The sequence below is a fragment of the Notamacropus eugenii genome, chromosome 6 (assembly GCF_028372415.1).
Source record: "Notamacropus eugenii isolate mMacEug1 chromosome 6, mMacEug1.pri_v2, whole genome shotgun sequence".
Classification (NCBI taxonomy): domain Eukaryota; kingdom Metazoa; phylum Chordata; class Mammalia; order Diprotodontia; family Macropodidae; genus Notamacropus; species Notamacropus eugenii.
The window spans coordinates 149,716,016-149,735,336 of NC_092877.1; the positions used below are offsets into that span (position 1 = coordinate 149,716,016).

General features: G+C 40.6%; 1 long non-coding RNA gene across 1 annotated transcript in view; it reads left to right on the forward strand.

The window, feature by feature from the left end:
* Positions 1-17,979, forward strand: part of LOC140511946 (uncharacterized) — a 168,842-nt gene extending 150,863 nt beyond the window's left edge. Inside the window, exons 4-5 of the long non-coding RNA XR_011969728.1 lie at positions 16,796-16,956; positions 17,487-17,979. This is a non-coding gene — a long non-coding RNA (uncharacterized lncRNA). The remainder of the gene's footprint in view (positions 1-16,795; positions 16,957-17,486) is intronic.
* The last annotated feature ends 1,342 nt before the right edge of the window (positions 17,980-19,321 follow it).

The following is a 19,321-nucleotide window of genomic DNA, read 5'->3' on the forward strand; positions in this document are numbered from 1 at the left end:
GCTCGAGCTCTGGCAGGTCATGATGAGTTAGAAAGCCTTAGGGAATGGACTGCATCTGAAGACCATCTTGTTAAGTTTGGAGAGGCTCATCATTAGGATGGCTGCAGAAAGAGAAATTGTTTAGTCATGATAACATTTTTCGGGTCATTCTTTTTTAAAATTGCTAAGCTTTCATTGTTATTTTTTGTTTTTTATGTATTCTCCATTTCCACATATATTCCTCTTATTTCCTCTCTATGTGACCCATCGCTTATAGCAAAAAATAAACAAGAAAGACAGGAAACAGTTTAGCAAAACTAACCAAACCAAAAACTGAGTCCGACAGTGTAGGGGATGTGCCATACCAGTAGTCTCCAACCTTGCAACAAGAGAGGGAGCAACATTTTCTCAAATCTTTCCTGGGATCATCCCTGGTCATTTTATTTGTTCAGAGGTTTAGCGTTTTTGTTTTTTCTTTTCATTGCATATTTGTGTTCCTGTGTCTTGCCTATTTCACTCTGCATCAGTTCATTTCAGTCTTCATATGCTTCTCTGAATTCTTCATGTTCATTGTTTCTTATAGTATGTGCTATTACATTTACGTACCACAATTGTTTAGACATTCCTGATTGTTGAAAGCAGAAGCAACTCTTGAAAACTGTTTGAAGTTGTTGCAGATTGGCAACCTGCCTCATGGAGGACAGGGTAGCTAGGTGACACAGTGGATAAAGTGCTAGGTCTGGAGTCAGGAAAATTCATCTCCCCGAGTTAAAGTCTGGCCTTAGACACTAGCAGTGTGACCTTGGGCAAGTCCCTTAACTTAGTTTGCCTTAGTTTCTTCATCTGTAAAATGAGCTGGAGAAGGAATCGGCAAATGGTATCTTTGCCATGAAGACCCCAAATGGCCTCAGGAAGAGTTGGACATGACTGAACAACCACAGCAGCATCACAGAGAACCTACATGGCAGGATCCCAGGCTCTTGAAGAAGCTTATGTTTGTATGGCATTTTAAAGTAACAAAGCACTTTGGAGGTGTCCTAGTGTACACTGGAATTCCTGCCTAATGGGTTTTGAAATATTTCACCAACACCCTGATGATGATCCAAAAGGTTTCATGGATAAGAATGATACTTAGTCCAATAGACAAACAGTTTGTTTGTAGTTTGGTGCAGTTCTCAAGCGTTTTTGTGCCATGGACCCCTTTGGTACAAATACTATTATAGCTTATGCCTACACTCGTGATTGATGGAAATGGTAAATGAATTTCAGTTAGAGTTTAATGAAAATAAGTATATAATGCCCCCCCCATCCAAGTTTACAAATTCCCTGAAATTTATCCATAGATCCCAGATTGAGAACCATTGCTCTAGTGGATAAAAGATGGCACTGATACCGTGAATACTCGAGTTATCTCTGCCTCTTTTAAGCTGTAGGATTTTGGTTACATTGGTTAGTGTCCATGAGCCTCAGTTTTCTTATCTGTAAAATTATGAAGTTGTATTATGTAATCTTCAAGGCTCCTTATAGCTCTCAATTTCTGTGATTCTGGACAGATCATTAAGAAAACTATTTCTAGTTACAAGCCATCTATCCTCCCTCCCAGAAAGGATTTATCTGTCCTAAGATGGAATTTTCCAGGAAAATCAATGTGGTATTACTCAGTATATTTTCATGGATAAATATAAAGAGCCACCCCTCCCAAAATAGATGTTGGTGTACTGGGTCTAAGTATTGATTCCCACCCTCCTCCACCCTTAGTTAAGCCTCTTCCTGCTGGTAAAGAGAGGAAAGTGCTGGACTGTCTGGGGACCCTGCTTAGCTTGTTCATGTAAATGTTTGTTTTCCAGACAATAGGGAAAGGTGATTTTCAGATTATAAAGCTCAACCATTCCAGCTTTAGAGCTTTCCTGCCATACCTCTGTTACATTTTTAAAACAACAGTATCAGCAGCAAACGTTAAAAGATGTCTAGGTTACCCCTTTGACGACAGATTAGGCCAAGAGGCTGTGTCTTCAGACAATTCTAATCTTGACCTAAAACTAGATTTATTATGCTGCCTGGGATTTCAGAGCTCTGATAAGCCCATCTTTCACCTCGGCCTTCCTGGTGTTCAGCTACATGGGGAAAATGACTAAAGGTTTGGAAAAGAAATCCACCAAACTGTAAACCACATAAGCTCTTCTTTTTAATTTTGTCTTTTTCCTTTTTGGGGGTGGGGATGGGGTATGGATATAAGGCGGTCATCTCTAATAGCTGGCTGAATCATCAGGAGGTTTGTGGAGTGAAGGGAGGCAGCTCATAGAACCACACTAAAGAGTGATGTGGGGAAATCACAGGATCACAGCTTTGAAGCTGGAAGTTTGTTACTGTTCAGTTGATTAGTCATGTCCAACTCTTCAGGACCCCGTTTTGGGTTTTCTTAGCAAAAATACTGGAGTATTTTTCTCCAGATCATTTTACATATCAGGAAACGGAGACAAACAGGGTTAAATGACTTGCCCAGGGTCACACAGCTGTGTCTGAGGTCAGGGAAATGAGTCTACCTGATTCCAGGCCAGTCTCTGTCCACTGTGCCACCTAGCTGTCTAGGCTGGAATAGCTCTCCTCTAACTTCACAGTGGGTGAACCTATATTGATCTATTGCTCTTGTGGTAAGAGTGGGGGTAGGATTGAAATCCGGAGTGAACAACATTGCTGTCTCACACAATACCCCCAGTAAATGAGGTTGTTCTATCGGCTCTCTCTGTCAAAGTCCCAAATGCAGTGGATTCTATCCTGTCTCATCTTATATCTTTCATGTTGGGACTGCAGGTTGACCAGACTGAGATATTTTGCTGGGTGGTAGCATGGAGTCAGTCCCAGAACTGACCCTGTTTACCAGAGCCCCGAGAGGAGGGCTGACTCAGGACTTAGCTGTAGTTGAAAGCAGAATCTCAGAACTGGTCTAGACCAATTCTGATATGCTTAAGGTGGAAGCTGGACCAGTCTCCAGATTGGGAGGGATAGAAGAGGTCAGATTTCAGAGTCATTCCAAAACAGGAAAATTGAGAAGAAAAAAGTGAGATAACTCGTCTTCACAATACCAGGGCCATCTTTTGTCCACTAGACCAGCAGTCCTCAATCTGGGATCCAGGGATAAATTTCAGGGAATTTGTAAACTTGGATGGGGGGAAAACTTATATGTGAAATGACAAAATGGCTACTACTTCTTTGGTGTGAAGCCACTGAAGTAGATGACTAGGATGAGGAGGGGACTGGAGGCCATGCCAGGTGAGAATCAGTTGAAAGAACTGGGAATTGTTATTCTGGGACTAGAAAGCTTAGGTTGTGTACTGTTGCATGGTATCATGGCAAGAGCCCAATCATGGGTTAAGAAGGCCTGAGTTTGAACTTTGGCTCATGACCTTGGGCAAGTCAGCTTTTCTGGGCCTCAACTTCCTCATCTCTAAATGGAGAGCATTTGGATCAGATGGCCTTCTAGCTCTAAATCCTAAGAGTTATACCCTGCCATTCTTTCTGGAGTTTCCTCCTATTTTCCTGGCACATTAGAATCAAGGTTTAAGAAGTGTACTGCAAAAGGAAATAAATTTGGCATTTTATTAGTGGCGTGAATTATCATATTGTTTTGGATTATGCTTTATCACCCTGAAGGTTTTAAAGGGTTGGGAGCAATGAGGCTCAAAGTCCAAGAACTGCTTCATGTTCATTTGCTAAAACTAATTTTAGCAATGTCACTTATTTCTGATTTGAAATAGTTCATGTGTGCATTTATGTGTATTGCCTCTGTGCCTATGAATCCTCACACATGAAATACTGTTCCTGAAGTTTGGTGTAATAGGCTGACATTAAAACTGTAGTGTGTGTGTGTGTGTGTGTGTGTGTGTGTGTATGTGTGTGTGTGTGCCCACGAGCGCACGCACACATACACACAAAGGTACAGAACTGTAACTATGGTGAGGGCTAGGCTTTTTCCAAAGGCACTTGACTTGGAAAGGTTTTGAAAGGGTCTGCAGTCCTTCAGCAGCATAGAAACAGCAGAGTTTAGCACCTAGTTAGCAAGAGGAATTAGTTAAAAGAGGAAGCTGGTAGATGGCACCCACAGGCAATACCTCCGACAGGTTCTGGCTTCTCTTTCCCTTTCCTAGTTTTCTTGCTTTGTAATTGCTTATGGTCTCTACTCATGTTAAAAAGGTTATCTAAAGATGCTTCTCATGGTCCTTCCTCTAGACGTTGTTAGTTTGTGGTGCCCTAAGCATCTATATGTCTAGTTATGGTCCTGTGTGCCTGAATTTATATTAGAGACCTCCCTAGAGAAGATATAAAATACTAAAGGTCAGAGAGAGAGAGAGAGAGAGAGAGAGAAATGGGGAAATTTGGTTTAACCTTAAGACCTTTAAATGTATTCTATGGAAGAAATGTATGATTTTCTCATTGTACTAAAATTTAGTGTTGCGAAACTTGAATAAAAGAGCTATTCAGATCTTCTTTTGCTGATAGCCTCTAGTCATTGACGCTTAATAAAAGTTTCCATCTTTAGAGCATTTTATTCACAGCATCCCTTTGAGGTACAGAGTATGAAAATTATTATTCCCACTTTTCCATGTGAAGAAAGTGAGGCTCAGAGAACATTGAATCCTAAATAAATACACTCCAATAATCAGTCAGTAATTGGCCAAAACTAAAAGAATCCACCAGAATATAAGAGCATAAGTTTATAGTTGGAAGAGAATTTAGAGATTGTCTAGTCTGATCCCTCCTCATCTTACAGATAAGGAAAGTGAGGTCAAGGTAAAGTGACTTGCACATAGTCACACAGCTAATAGGTATCAATTCAAGTCAAATGAACAAGCATTTTAAAAATACCTACTGTATACCAGGAACCATGTTAGTATTGGGGGTACAAAGGCCAAAATGGAAACAATCCCTTCCTTTAAGGACCTAACACCCCCCAAGGGAGGGAGCAACATACACAGAGATAAATACAAAACATGTACAAAGTAAATGTAAACATATGTCATGTATAAATGTATGGGGAGCAGCAAATAGTCCAGACTGGTAGGAATGTGTGTGTAAACAAGCATTTATTAAGTACATACTATATGTCCTTTACTCTATGCTAAGGTGGGGAAAGAAATGATGCGAAATTAGTCTAGAAAGATAAATTGAAGCCACTGTGTAATGAACTTTAAGAGCTAATATTTAAACCCATGCCACTTCCCTCTACTCTTTCTCCACACCATAAACAAAGACTGAATTTTTAATATGATAGAAAAGGCAGAAGAAGAGAAGGGAACAGACATTTATTAAGTACCTGCTTTGTGCCAGGTACTGTGCTAAGCAGTTTACAAATATTATTTCACTTGATCCTTGTAACAACTGGGAATTAGGTGTTATTATTGCATCCATTTTACAATTGAGGAAATGGAGGCAGACAGAGATTAAGTGACTTGCTCAGGGTAGTGCATCTAGGAAATATCTGAGGCTGGATTTGAGCATAGGTCTTCCTGACTCTAAGCCCAGTTTTCTATTCTTGGCTTCACAGATGGGGACTTGCAGTACTTAAGTATTTCAGGGAACTGTCCAAGGTCAGGAGCTGTGTCAATGGCTTCTTCAGTGGTAGAATTCAAGAATTTTTATTTTCAATCTTCTTTAGAATGAAATTTTCCCTTCTGCCACTGAGGGAACTCTGCCTGAAGAAATGTCATTGTCAATAAAACTAGCAGGAGACCCCTACAGTTTTGTTGGTTTAATGTCTTTCCTGCTTGGTTGAGTTCCCAAATTCTGTTCTCGATAGTATAGGCAAGTTGGTTTTTTGTTTTCTTTTTTTTTCCAAATATGTCTCTGTGGAAACACAAAAGATTTTTGATCTGTGAAACAAGGCTGTTTCATGGTGACTTCTTTTCCCTTGGTATTGGAGCATTTTCTTCTTATTCTTTAAAATTAAAAAATAAGTGTAACTCCTACTTAACTACACTCAGTGAAGGAAATGGGAAGAAACTGCTATAGAAGTCATTGTTGAACTGTATGAGCGTCACACCTAGGACACAGACCCTTGAAGCAACAGCTTGTATTGTGAGTTCTAGCTCCAGTTACCAGACAAGGAGATGAAGGTTCAGCTTGAATTGTTCCCTATGTTGTTGGCTCATAAATACAGCCCTTAAAAATAGAGAAGGTGACACATTGTCAGCCTCTAGCAATGGGTTCAGTAGCTTGAAAGGGACGACTGTATTGTAAAGCTCATCTAATTAATTGGAACTTAGACTTGTCACATCTTTTTTAAGGATGACATTGTAACAGCATGGAATCATCCGTCATCTTGTCATTGGTATGAAAATTTTTTTTCTAATGGTCAGCCTGTCATTGTTAATTAGTCTTTAGACATATGAACAAGTCGGAAGCAAAGTGACTTTCAAAGCCCCATTTCTAGATACCTTTGACAGTAAACTCCAGGCATGTCATTCAGTGACCTGATCACTCCTCTTTTTAATTAGAGTTCCTCCCATCTGAGAGTGAGTATGCTCTACGGGTTAGAAGTACTGCTTGTCTGGGTTTCTCTTTTGTTCTTAGCACTGGGGCTAATTCATTGCATTCATACTAGGAAGTTCCTGAAGCTTTGAACCTCAAAATATGTGAGGGACATCCTGAGATAAGAGATTACCTCAGAGTTTATTTTAGTAGGGCAAGAAATTTTAGCAGATAATTCATATTAAAATGTTATTTCAATGAAATACTGGAAATGAAAGAATCCAAATAAATTTAATGAATATTTATTCAGGGCCTATCATGGGCAAGGCACTAAGCTATATACTGGGAATTCAAAGACAAAAGAAGAAAGAAAGAAAGAAAGAAAGAAAGAGCCTTTGTTTTCAAGGTACCTACATTCTACTAGAGTAGTGTTCTTAACCTGGGATCCAAAGATTTCATGCACATATTGCAGTGGATTTGTCAACTTGAATGGGAGAAATATTACAACTTTATTTTCACCAACCTTAAATTGAAAATTTTCTTCAGTTATGAATGTGGGCAACAAGGTATTATTCTAAGAAGAGTTCTGTAGGCTTTACCAGATTGCCAAAGGGATCCATGGCCCATGCAAAAATGGTTCACATCCTCTATTATTAGAGTAAGACAATATGCATATACATGAGCACAACCTACAAAGTAATTTTGAGAGAGTGTATTAAGAACCTCAGGGTGTGTTCTGAAGGGAGCTCCAAGGAATTCTAAGGGCAGAAATGAGAACTGAGTATATTTCAGATATGGGAAAACATATGCACAGCGACATGGCACTAGACAATGGAATGTTGTATGTAGGAAATAAGGCTGGTTTGACTAGAATAGAAAGGTCATGAAGGGGATGTCCAAGTAGCATCATGAAATCTAGGATAAGTAAGGTAGAAAGAGGGTGTTGTTAACTCAAAACCAGAACTCTGACTTTTTAAGAGATGGATCATTTGAGTCAATCAGAGGTATCTAGTTGCATGAGAAACCTGTGGTTCCTGGGCTCTTCTTCCTGAGCTGGAGGAGAATAAGAGGACACAGAGCCAATACAATGTACTAATACTTCATAAGTTCAACTTAGAATCCTAACACGTGTAACTTTTCAAAAATGTTTTCCCTGGTTAAGCAATTTTTCCCATCCCACTTCCACTACCCTCTGCAAAAAAGAATGACAGAAGCAAGGAAGGATGGGAGAAAAAAGAAAGAAAGAAAAAAGAAAGAGGAAGAGAGGGATGGAGCAAAGGAAGGGAGAGAGGAGGGGAGGAAGGAAGTAAAGAAGGAAATGGAAAGAAGGAGGGAGGGAGAAAAGGAAGAAGAAAGCAAGAGAGGAGGGAAGGAAGAAAGAGAGGAAAGATAGGAGGTAGGAAGGAAAAAAGGAAAGGAAAGAAGGAAGGGGAGGAAAGCGAAAAGAAGGAAGGAAGAACCTTACAATAACTAAATATAGTTAAGCATAAGAAGAATTCCCATATGTCCTGAACTGTGTGTCTCATTCTGCTAATTTAGTTTGTCACCTCTCTGTCAGGAGTATTCTTCATCATTGGTTCTTTTGAATTACAGTTGATCATTGCATTAATCAGATTTAAGTCTTTAAAAACTGTTCATTTTTTTTATTTATAGCAGTTCTTTTTGTGTTAACAAAGAATTAGAGACTGAGGGAATGCCTGTCAATTGGGGAATGAGTGAAAAGGTTGTGGTTTATGAATGCTATATATAAGAAATGACGAACAGGTGGATTTGAGAAAAGCCTGGAAAGACTTAGATGAACTGATGCTGAGTGAAGTGAGAAGAACCAGGAGAACACAGCAACATTGCACAATGATCAGCTGTGATAGACTTAGCTCTTCCCAGCAATACAATGATCCAAAACAATTCCAAAAGACTCATGGTGGAAAATGCAATCTATATCCAGAGAAAGAACTATGGTGTCTGAATGCAGATTGAAACATACTATTTACATTTCTCGTTTTTTTTCTTGTGTTTTTTCCCCTTTGTTCTGTTTCTTCTTTCACAACATGACTAATGTGAAAATATGTTTAGCATGATTTCATATGTATACTCTATGTCCAACTTGAGAAGGGGGGAGGAGAGGGGCAAAGAGGGTAGGAAGGGAGGGAAAAAATTGGAACTCAAAATCTTAGACAAATGAATGTTGAAAACTATCTTTACATGTAATTTGAAAAATATAATACTATTTAAAATAAAAGTAAATGGGGTAACAAAAAAATCTGTTCATTTTTACAGTGATGATGTTATACTATATATTGTTCTGGTTCTGTTCATTTCAGTCTGTATCAATTCATACAAGTCTTCCCAGGATTTTCTGAAACAATCTTTACAGCACAATAGCATTCCATTACATTCATGTACTATAATTTTCTCAGCCATCCTTCAATTAATGCGCACCCCCTTAGTTTCCAGTTCATTGCCAGAATCAGATTTTTAACACTGGAAGGAACCTTAGATGTCATCTAATCCAATGAGAAGAGCATGTGTGTTCTTATCTACGTTGTGGTATATCTTTGTCAGTTCTTGGGCCCAGATGGGGTTGGAATGAACTAGATGGTGGTTAAGGGAACTACCATGACCAAGCAAGGTCATGATTTAGAGATGGAAGGTATCTTAAAAGTTTAAATGGTGGAATCACTTACTTTTATATATGAAGATGCAGATGCTCAGTGATGTGATTTGTCCAAGGTCACAGGAACTGGTAGCTAGGGCTGTTATTAAAATCTTAATGACTATTTTTGATGAAGCAGAGTCAGGGTCATGGGAGGTTAAGTTAAGCACTGAATTTTGCAGTGCAATAGAGAGTAGAGAATCCTTTCACACTTCACTTAAGGCACCTGCTTAACCAACATTCTAACATATTTTTGCTATCAGATTAAAGGTCATATCTAAAGCTGGGAAAGGCCTCATGTAGGAGGGAGTCCCAACCTCTCCCAAGCGCTAGTCCTATATCTAAATGCTTGCTGGAAGATTCTCTCTGAATATTGTGCCAGGTATTTCAAATTCATAAAATCAAACTTTTTTTTCCTACCAAATGATCAGTGTCTAGACCAGTGTCTAGCATAGTACCTTGCATATAATAGGCTTTTAATAAATGTTTATTATGAGGGAAATTAATGTTGGATTATATTAGTTACTACCAGTATTTCTATGTGAATCCATCCATTTCCTCAGACGCCTGACCTCTGGAGGTCAGGCAATTTCTGAAGGGTATAGCTGAGTAAGATAATTACTCCCAGCCCCCAAGGCATCTACCTGGGCAGAGACCTGGGCTTTTGTTTACCTTGTAAACAGGGTTGTCTAAGGTTTTCAGGGAGGACTACCACCTCTGGTGAGAGGGCTTACTGAGCCTTTTTCAGAGTTCTCCAACCACCTTTGATGTCCACCTCTCACCCATGCATGCACAGCGGCTACACTCCATAAACTTTCTCAGCAGATGGGCCAAACCAGGTGAAGGGTAACCAACAGGGCTCACACCCATTAGTGAGTCAGGGGGAGGTCTGCTTCAAGCATGTGGAAACCTTCCCTGGTGGAATGGTTGGATGAGAGCAGTTCATTCCAACAGCCGTGAAGGATGCAGAAGCAGGTGCAATAAAAGGCTTAGAGCTTGGCCAGCCATAGCGCCAAGGTCATCCGCTGCATCCTGGGCCATCACCAATTGTCTCCACTTTTGTCTTGCTGCTGGACTTCAGTGGCTCTGGAAGAGAGAGTAAGGCTGACAGCTTTGTGCAAGTCTGCCTCCGTTCATGCACAGGTCAAGACATCATTCCTTTGATTCCTCTTTGAAAGGAAACAGAAGCCAGTGTGTAAACAGAAGCCAGTGTGAGCTATGTTCTCCCCCAGTGACATGTTCTTTTGTCTTGCTTTTTCCCTCATCGAATTTTGGGGTGACCTGATCTAAAAAAAAGGAGTCCAAGCCAGTGAAAGTCTGATCAAGATGGCTTATGTTTTCCTAACCAAGATTGCTGGAGGCAGCTGTCTCTCATGGAGCAACTGGCATTCCTTGGGTGTCAGAGAGGGGTGTGATCAGTGATATCCGAAAGCCAACCCCTTTTCCTAGCTGCAGATTGATCCTAAGGATTAGTCCTGCCCCCTAACAATGAAGTACCAGGGAGGAACTCAAAACCTCCTTATTAAAATGTCCACCAATCAGTGTTGCTTTATATTTACCAAGGAAGGTCTAAAGAAAGGGTATAAATGACGTTGTTGACCCTTCCTCTGGGTCTTTTGACACAAATGGAGCTAGCCATAGACCCTTTTGTTACCAGGCTTCATTCTCTGGCTAATAAATGATATCTCACTTGGAGAGTTCCCCTTGTTTGCCCTTTGTTAAATTCCGGCCACTACAATTGTTAAAGGGAATCCTTCCTGACTTCCCCATTTGTGATAATGACACCACCGTTTTCCTAGTCACCAAGACTTCAAACCTTTGAGTTGCATTCACTTCTTTTCTGTGCCTTCTTCAAAGTCCAAAGAATAATAGATTTATAACTGGGAGAAGGGACCTTAGAGATCATAACTCTAAAGCAATCCCCTTATTTTATAAGTGAAGAAATTGAGACCCAGAGAGACTCGGTGACTTTCCCCTGGTCACACATGTGGCAAAGCTAGAATTTGAACTCAGGGCCTCTGTCTCCAAATCGTCATGCTGCAAGATCGCCAATCAGCTTTCACATCATGTGGTGCTTTTTCTTTATCATCTGGCTTTCTCCATCACAAATTTTATTTAGGACCTTATCACCTTATACAACTTTTAAGATCTTCCAACTTGTCTCCTTATTTCAGAACTTTCTCACCTTGATGCTACCATATTAACTTACAGGATCATCAAATCCAGCCCCCTCATTTTACAGATGAGGAAACAGGCACATAGACAACCAACGACTTGCTTGTTCAAGATCACAATGTTAGTAGTAGTTGTCTGAGGTGGGATTTGAACCCAGGTCTTCCTGACTCTAGATCCAATGTCCTATCAACTACACCACCTCTCGTTTTATGAATGAAGAAGGTGAAGAAATGCTTCACCAAAAGAAGCAAAGTAACTTGCCTGTGGTCATAGAGGGAGTAACCAACAGAGCTGGGTTTTGAATTCAGGGTCCAGGACCCCATGTTTAGCACTCTGAAGTTCAGTGCCATTTGTACTGCATGAATATAATGTATATTCCCTCCAAAGCCTTCTGAAAGCCCATGTCTTGGCTTTGTGTATGAACCTTTAAAAATTTTTCCCCATCTCCAGAATGAAGTTGAGACTTTCCATCCTTAATTTTCAAGCTTTATCTCTGTCCTAAGACCTAATTGATCTTATCACATAGTACCTTGTTTTGTTTTTATTTGTACAAGTTATATCTCTCAAATGATGTTGTGAGCTCCCAGAGGAGAGGAATCATGTCTTACATTTATTTCACAGTCTTTAAGACCTTGGAGGATGTCTATACCAAAGAGATCCATCCCAGGATCTCTTCTACATCTTTTCTGATGAGTGACCATCTAATCTTTCTGCAAAGACTTTTAGTGAAGGAGAACCTACCATCCCCTGACGCAGCTCATTCCACATTTGGGTACCTGTGACTATTAATGTTTTCCTTTTCAATCCTGCCTAAATTTGCCCCTGAAACTTTTATCTGTTGATTCTTGTTTTAACCTCTGGGATCAAGCAAAACAGTCCTTTTTGTACAAGATAGCTTCAAGTCTTTTCTTTTCAGTAGAAACAATCCCATTTCCTTCAGCTGATTCTCATCTAGCTTGTCAGCCACTTGAGTTTTTCAAGGTCCTGTCTAAAATGAGGAACATGGTTTCTATCCATCATAGTGCCTTATATATAATAGCTACTCAAAAAAATTATTGAATGAATAAATGGATGAGCTGAATGGACTGTTTACTACCCTTGGATCACATCTTGAACTTTCCTTCTTCTGAACCTTAGCCAGACTATTTTCTCCACCTGAAATACCTTTCCCCTTTTTTCTACTTGTCCAAATGTTGCCTATCTTTAAAGGAGCCTTAAGGTATTCCCTGAGCAGTCTAGCTCATGGTGATTTCTTTCTTCTCTGAATTCCTGTAACATTTATTGCCTGTATAATGTACTGACATATTGTTGGTCACCCTTTCAGGTAGGCATGTTTAATCTCTCTGGCCATGCTTCACCCTCTGCCATTTTCTTTCCATTTGCCCATACCCTCTAAATTGGCCTTTCAGAGACCATACCCTAGGGGGGTATCAACTGATCCCACTTTGGAGATCCTTCTTTGCAGCCAAGCTGTCCTAATTAGCAAGAGTCTCAGACCTCCCATGCTTCCCTCTAACCATCTTCTTGTCCTCTATTCCCAGTAAATAATTTCTTCTCCCTCTCCCTCTCTCCTTTCCCATCTCTTACTGTAGGAACGGTAATCAAGTCACCATTACTGTTGTTTCTGATCAGGGCATGTCAATCAACTGCCCTAGTGCTCCTTTCATTATCCCTGGGACTTCCCAGACTGAAACATCCACTTCTCTAAGCGTGTTATATCTCCCTATTGTAAGCTCCTTGAGAACCGAGGCATATCCCCAGTGCATAGTACCTGGTACATAGTAAATTCTAAAATGCTTTCCATTCATTTATTTCCCTACTGTATAGTAAAATCCTTGAAGGGAAGTGACCTGTCTTGAACCATTTTGTGCCTTATGGTGCCTAGCATGGTGCCTAGCACATAATACTTGCTAGATAAATATTGTTGACGGAATAATCGACAGCATAAGGATGACTGGTCCTTAGGGGATGCTTGCGTATTTCTTTCCATCTTCAAAAAACATTATGATGCATATTCTCCTAAGTTATCAGCTTCACTGGAGGTTAGTCTCTATATATTATTAAATAATCCGTTAGTGGGACATGACTAAATTTGGGTAGCCTAGGAAACACAAGACTAGCAGAGTGTCTTAGGAATTTAGATCTATTCCTATTCTTTGGTGGTAGATAATCTTTTTCTTAAGCCATATTTTTAACCTTGGGCAGGGTGCTGCAGGCATCTCTCAGCCTAGCCACACAATGCAGTGATTTTCTTAGTGAATCAAGCATTCAATGTACAGCTTGACTGCTGTAGAAAAGATCCATGACAAAATTACAGAATACCCTCATAACTAGTTTTATGAATCGAGCCTAGAGCTGGCTTATAGCTTCACGTTCACCTAGCAGACAATAACAGTAAATGTTTGGACTCTGAAACAGTTTGCCAAATGTTGGGATAATACAACAAAATAAACACATTATCAAAAATAAATAAGGAAACTCTATACTGCTTGGCAAATGTGAAATGAAGAGTCTCTCCCTCTGCAGATGACTGCCTTCCTTCTTGCCCCTGCAGATCTCCCTAGGGACACCTGAGATTCATTCCCATCTACCTCTGCTCCTGTCCCCACCATTCCCCAAGTTCATGTAATAATGCAATCACTCTCAGCTTAGCTCCCCAGGACGAGCTTTTAAAAGACAGATAAATTAGGGGTAGGTTGTTAATTGGTAAGCCACCCTAGGCCAGCTCTCCTTTGGGGTTCCTACTACAAGATGGATCACGTTACAACCAAGTTTTTCATTCCCTGTGCATGTTGGTGCCTTCCAGAGCACCCCTTCTCATAGAGTGAGAGTAGCAGTGAAGCTCGGGGGATCACCCGATCAGTCAGAGAACAGACATTTGGCATTTCAAAAATGCCTTTTAAATGTCTAGATAGGAAGTCTATTACTTTGTAGCCTTTTCAAGATCGACAAGGCATGCTTCACATGCTGTTGTCTACAAAAGCCAACCCTTGGATGTGTATGTTGGGGGAGGAGGGAAGGGGACACAAGCCCTGACATCTTTTGAGAAGAAGAAAAGTCCTTGCTCTCCTCTAGAAATATCAACTGATGCAGGAGACAAAGGGACAAAAAGCAGTAAGAGGAACATTTTGTAGACAATTTTTGTCTTGAGGTGTGAGCAGAATATTGAATGTACGTGCACTCAGATTCTGCCACTATTGCAATAAACAGTTGGCAGAACTCACTACTAGGACAGATGAGGAAAGGAATACATCTCTGAAACACCGGAGATATGTTTGCACCTTCCTTTATGCTTTACCACAATCAGCCACAAGTCAGACACGTTGTACTCTGATCCCAACACAGTGATGTCATTTTGGTCTTCTTCCAGCACCAAGGACAACAACCATCCTACCAGGATCTCAGCACTGGTAACCACCAGTTATTCCAGACACAGCATGCCCAAGAAGCCAGGGGCTCCACAAGGTTCCTTCACCATGTAACCCATGCCTAAGACCCTATGTAGTTTGCAGCACAGCTTAACGTATGAAACTTCTCTGGGGACATGTTCACTATGGGGGTCGGAGTGAGGGTGGGCAGGTGTAAACAGGAGCATCCAGGGAAAGCCCCATATGCGACCTGGTGCTTGGAGCGTTATTATTCTGCCATGGCATGGTGTGGTGGAAAAATCAGTAACCCCAGAGGCACGGTACTTACATTCAAATTATGCCTCTGCTACCTATTAGCAGTGTGACCCCAGGCAAGTCACATGACCTCTCTGGGCCTCACTTTCCTCAACTCTATAATGAGGGGGTTGGAAAAGGTGAATTCTAAGGTTCTTTCTAATATTAAATCTATGAGCCCATGAATCTCTCCTGATTCTCTTACTCTGCCTCCTTTCAACAGAGTAAGTGCTGTAGCAACAGTATAATAGCCAATTTAGGAACTCTAGCTCTCCCTGCTTTAAGTGCTGCCCAAAGTCAGCTTTAAAGTGGGAAAAATAATGGTGTCATCTTCAGAGACGTCATCAGCAGTCATTGTTGGTTATTTCCCCAAATCAGTAGCTCTGCTCTTCTGATTGTAGGAACACTGACCGTTGGAGCCTAAGGAAGGTGGAAAGGGTGAGATTTAAAACAAAACAAAGGCAACCATTGCTTTCCAGATCCATTCTCCCAAGGGGCTATTCCTTTGAAAAACTCAGTATAAGCAGGGGGAAGTTTGACTAACTCATGCCAACCCACTGGAGAAAGGAAGAAACAAAGGCGCATGACTGACGAGTTGCACCTGGGTTTGCTACACCTCTGACAAATTCCTTCATTTCCTGGTTGTTAGCTCCTATCTTGGTTCTTCCTTTGTCCCACTCTCTTTGGTGCTGTGTCCTAGAAAGCCCACTGGATCTGAAATCTGCAAACTGGGGCACACCCTGGCTCTATTTGTCACCTGTGCAGTCTTGGACAAGTGCATTAATCTCTTTATTGTAAAATGAAAGGAAGAGACTAAATGATCTCTAAGGAACAACTCTAATAGCTTATAATCTGGTTTACTTCTTGTAAGAAGTTAGATATGCTTGCTTCATGATGAGGGATTGTGTTGGAAAGCACCAATAAGGAGGTCTGGGTGAGGTAGGTGGCTTACCAATGAACAACTTGCTCCTAAACTGTCTTTTCAAAACTGGTCCTGAACAGCTAAGTTGAGAATGATTGCATTAGTATATGAGCATAGGAAATGGTGAGGATTTTAAGTATTACCTTGTTAAATTATAGAAATTACACAGACATACATATACACATAGATTGATCGGTAGATAAGGATCAAACTTCTGATTTCATTGGTATAGAGAGCTTCCAGTGAGGAATTTCTAGAGATTTACCAAGAGCCCTGAGAGATTGAGTGATTTGCTCAGGTCACAAAGCCATTGGGTCCTAGGTAGGACTTACACCCATCTTTTTGGTTCCAAGGGTAACTCTATCCATTATGCCTCTTTGACACACACACACACACACACACACACACACACATATGCATATTTGTATATAATAATATATACATATTTATATATACTCATATAACATAATACATATAAATGCATTTGGATATACTAACATATGTACATATATGTATATGTGTAACTAGACTTTGCACATACCTAGATCACCTAAAATAGAGGTATCCATGTAGAAGACAGTAGGGACCTGCTTCTGGAAGAAGACACTTTGTGTTTCCTTACTTCATTGGCAAGGACAGCCTCTTTCCATTGGCTGTGTAGCTAGAACAGGTTGTATTCTTAAAACTATTAGATTTGTTCTTTCTCTCTAGCAGCATCTGGCAGGGGGTGGGGGGAGTGTGTGTGTGTGTGTGTGTGTGTGTGTGTGTGTGTGTGTGTGTGTGTGTGTGTGTGTGAAGATCTCATCCACCCCCAGCATGGACATTGTACAGTAAGCTGAGTGTGTGTATGGGAGGGAAGTCTACCTTTCTCTCTCCCTCCCTTTTCGTTCTTTAGTCCTGAACCTCAGGGTTTTGGTCTGTGTCATTTGTCTTTTTCAGTTTTGGGAACAGGCAGTGTGGTCCTTGAACCCAGTAAATCAAGCTCTGGCAATCTTGGAGCCAGGATTCCAGGCTGTGTGTTATTTCCAGCCCAGGTGGGAAGCCCTGAGAAGCCAAGGTGCTAGGAATCTAGCCCAGGGGTGCTTTGGACTTGGAACTCGGTAAGACTGTACTACATAGTTACTGAGTTAAGTTGTGAACCCAAACTCCCTCCACTCTTTAGAGCCTGAAGGTGTATGGGGGAAATTATGCCACACAGGTGTTTGGCTTGGGGGGAGTGTTTCTATGTTTGTTTTTGTTATATCTTTGAAACAAATATTTCATAAAAAATTGTCTGTTAAGTGGTTGAATGAAACTGGGGTGCTAGGGACCCTTTCAAAACTGAGAGAACACCCACAATCAGTGGAGGTTTGAGTCAACAGCAAAAACTAGATACCCCTAAACCCCATTAAAAGTACTAGAGAACCCTGGGGAAAGGGTGAAATGTAACATAACCGGCCTTTTGACTGTAGAGGCAATCATTGAAATACACACACAGTTACAGACATTGACTGTTACACTTCCATGTATGTGTGTGTATTTGCCTCTCACCCCACGTTTGTATATACACATATGCACGTACATATGTATCCTCCTCTATGACCTTTTTGTTTCCTACTCTGCACTTTAAAATGTTTCATTATTGATGCAGAGTGAAGTGAGCAGCACTGGGAGAACAGTGTACAGAACAGTGTACCCCGTAAGCAATCCTGGATGATCAGTTGTGAATGACTTAGCTGTTCTCAGCAATACAAAGATCCGAGACAATCCCTAAGGACTTCGGATGAAAAATGCTGTCCACCTCCAGAGAAAGAACTCATGGAGTCAGAATGCAGATGGAAGCATGCTTCTTTTTTTTAACTTTATTTTTTTTAGTTTTCCTTTTTGATCTGTACTTTCCTTCCTGACATGAGTAATATGGAAATACGTTTTCTATGTAAAATTGATTGCCTTCTCAATGAATGTGGGGAGTGAGGAAGAGAAATTTTGAACTCAGACTATTAAAAAAAGAATGTTAAAAATTGTTTTTATATGTAATTTGGAAAAAGTAAAATTTTAAAAATATTTCATTGATGCTTTTTGGTGCGTCTATTACTACCTACTAACCTTCCATCTCCAGTACTTGTTACCAGATTGACCAAAAAGGGCAAACTAGGATCATGATATGCCTTCTGCCATGCAAACAGGTATCAGGGAGCTACTTTCAGCAGGGCGCTGTGCTAGCTTCTATGATCGCCCAGCTGGATTGCACACAGTGTTGTGGGTAAGTCTTTAAGGAGCTCACTCTTCCTTCATCAGTGCACAGCTGGATCAGGACAATAACAGCAGGAGACTGACGATAACAGCGAGTCATCAAGGTGATTTGTCCTGTTTGTAACTGCAATTCTCCTTTATCGCAGATGCATCTGAGCATCTCTTGCTTTGAATTTGGAAATTAAACTATTGCAGGGGTTGGCACACTATGGCTTACAGGTCAATTCTGACAGATTGGCTAGTTTTGTGTGATCCATGAGCTAAGAATGATTTTTACATTTATAAGTAGGGTTTTATCATATCTTAAAATGTAAAAATCATTTGTAGGATGCAGGCCATAGAAAAAATGGGCAATGGGCTCTATTTGGCCCTTGGGCTGTAGTTTGTTACAATGTAGACTGTAGTATAGACTGGACTCTGTGTGTCACTGAAGTTGGATATTCACCCAGAGTTAGATCTGTGATCTCATCAATGTGGGGGTTGCCTTCCACAACACAGATGGCAGTCTGTCTATTTGTGCCCACCCTGCGTGGCACTTTTTCTATGTTCTACCATCAGTCATCCATAAGGGATCCACCAAATATGTTGACCTTCTTTGTTTTCTCTTGGTATCAGTAGGATGCCAATAGAACACATTGATTTTGGATTAAAAAGATAATTGGCACTATGGAGATATTCCTACAGGAATGACTAAAATATTATATTCATTTGGACCTGTACTCTTCCAGACCCACTCCATAGCCTTATGTTGAAATTGCTGGACCACCAGCTAGTTATTTTTTTCTACCTTCTGTATTATTTGGTTTGGAGAAGAACTGCTATCTGATTTCTTTGGTCATGTTTCAGGTATTATCCCTGTTGCTGAAATATCTGGTCTTTCAGTCTTCCCCTGTAAGCAAGGGTACTCATTGAATGTTTCTTAGGATGAAATCTTCTGGAAGCCCAAGCCTCCCCTGCAGGAAGATGTTATGGAATCGTGCCTTTTCTGGCTCTATATTATAGCCTGCTGTGAGTGGCTCTTGAAAGAATCATTGATTCATAGTCACAGAATCTCAGAGCTGGTAGGGCTCTTCTAGTCCAACACATACTCTTTAACATGGTAGATGAGAGGTCATACAACATGGCTTGAAAACCTTTAGCAAAGTGGAGCCCATTTCACTTTGGGACAGTTCTGTTTGTTAGGAGATTTTCCTTATATGGGGCTGATATATGTAGCTTCCACTCATTGCTCCT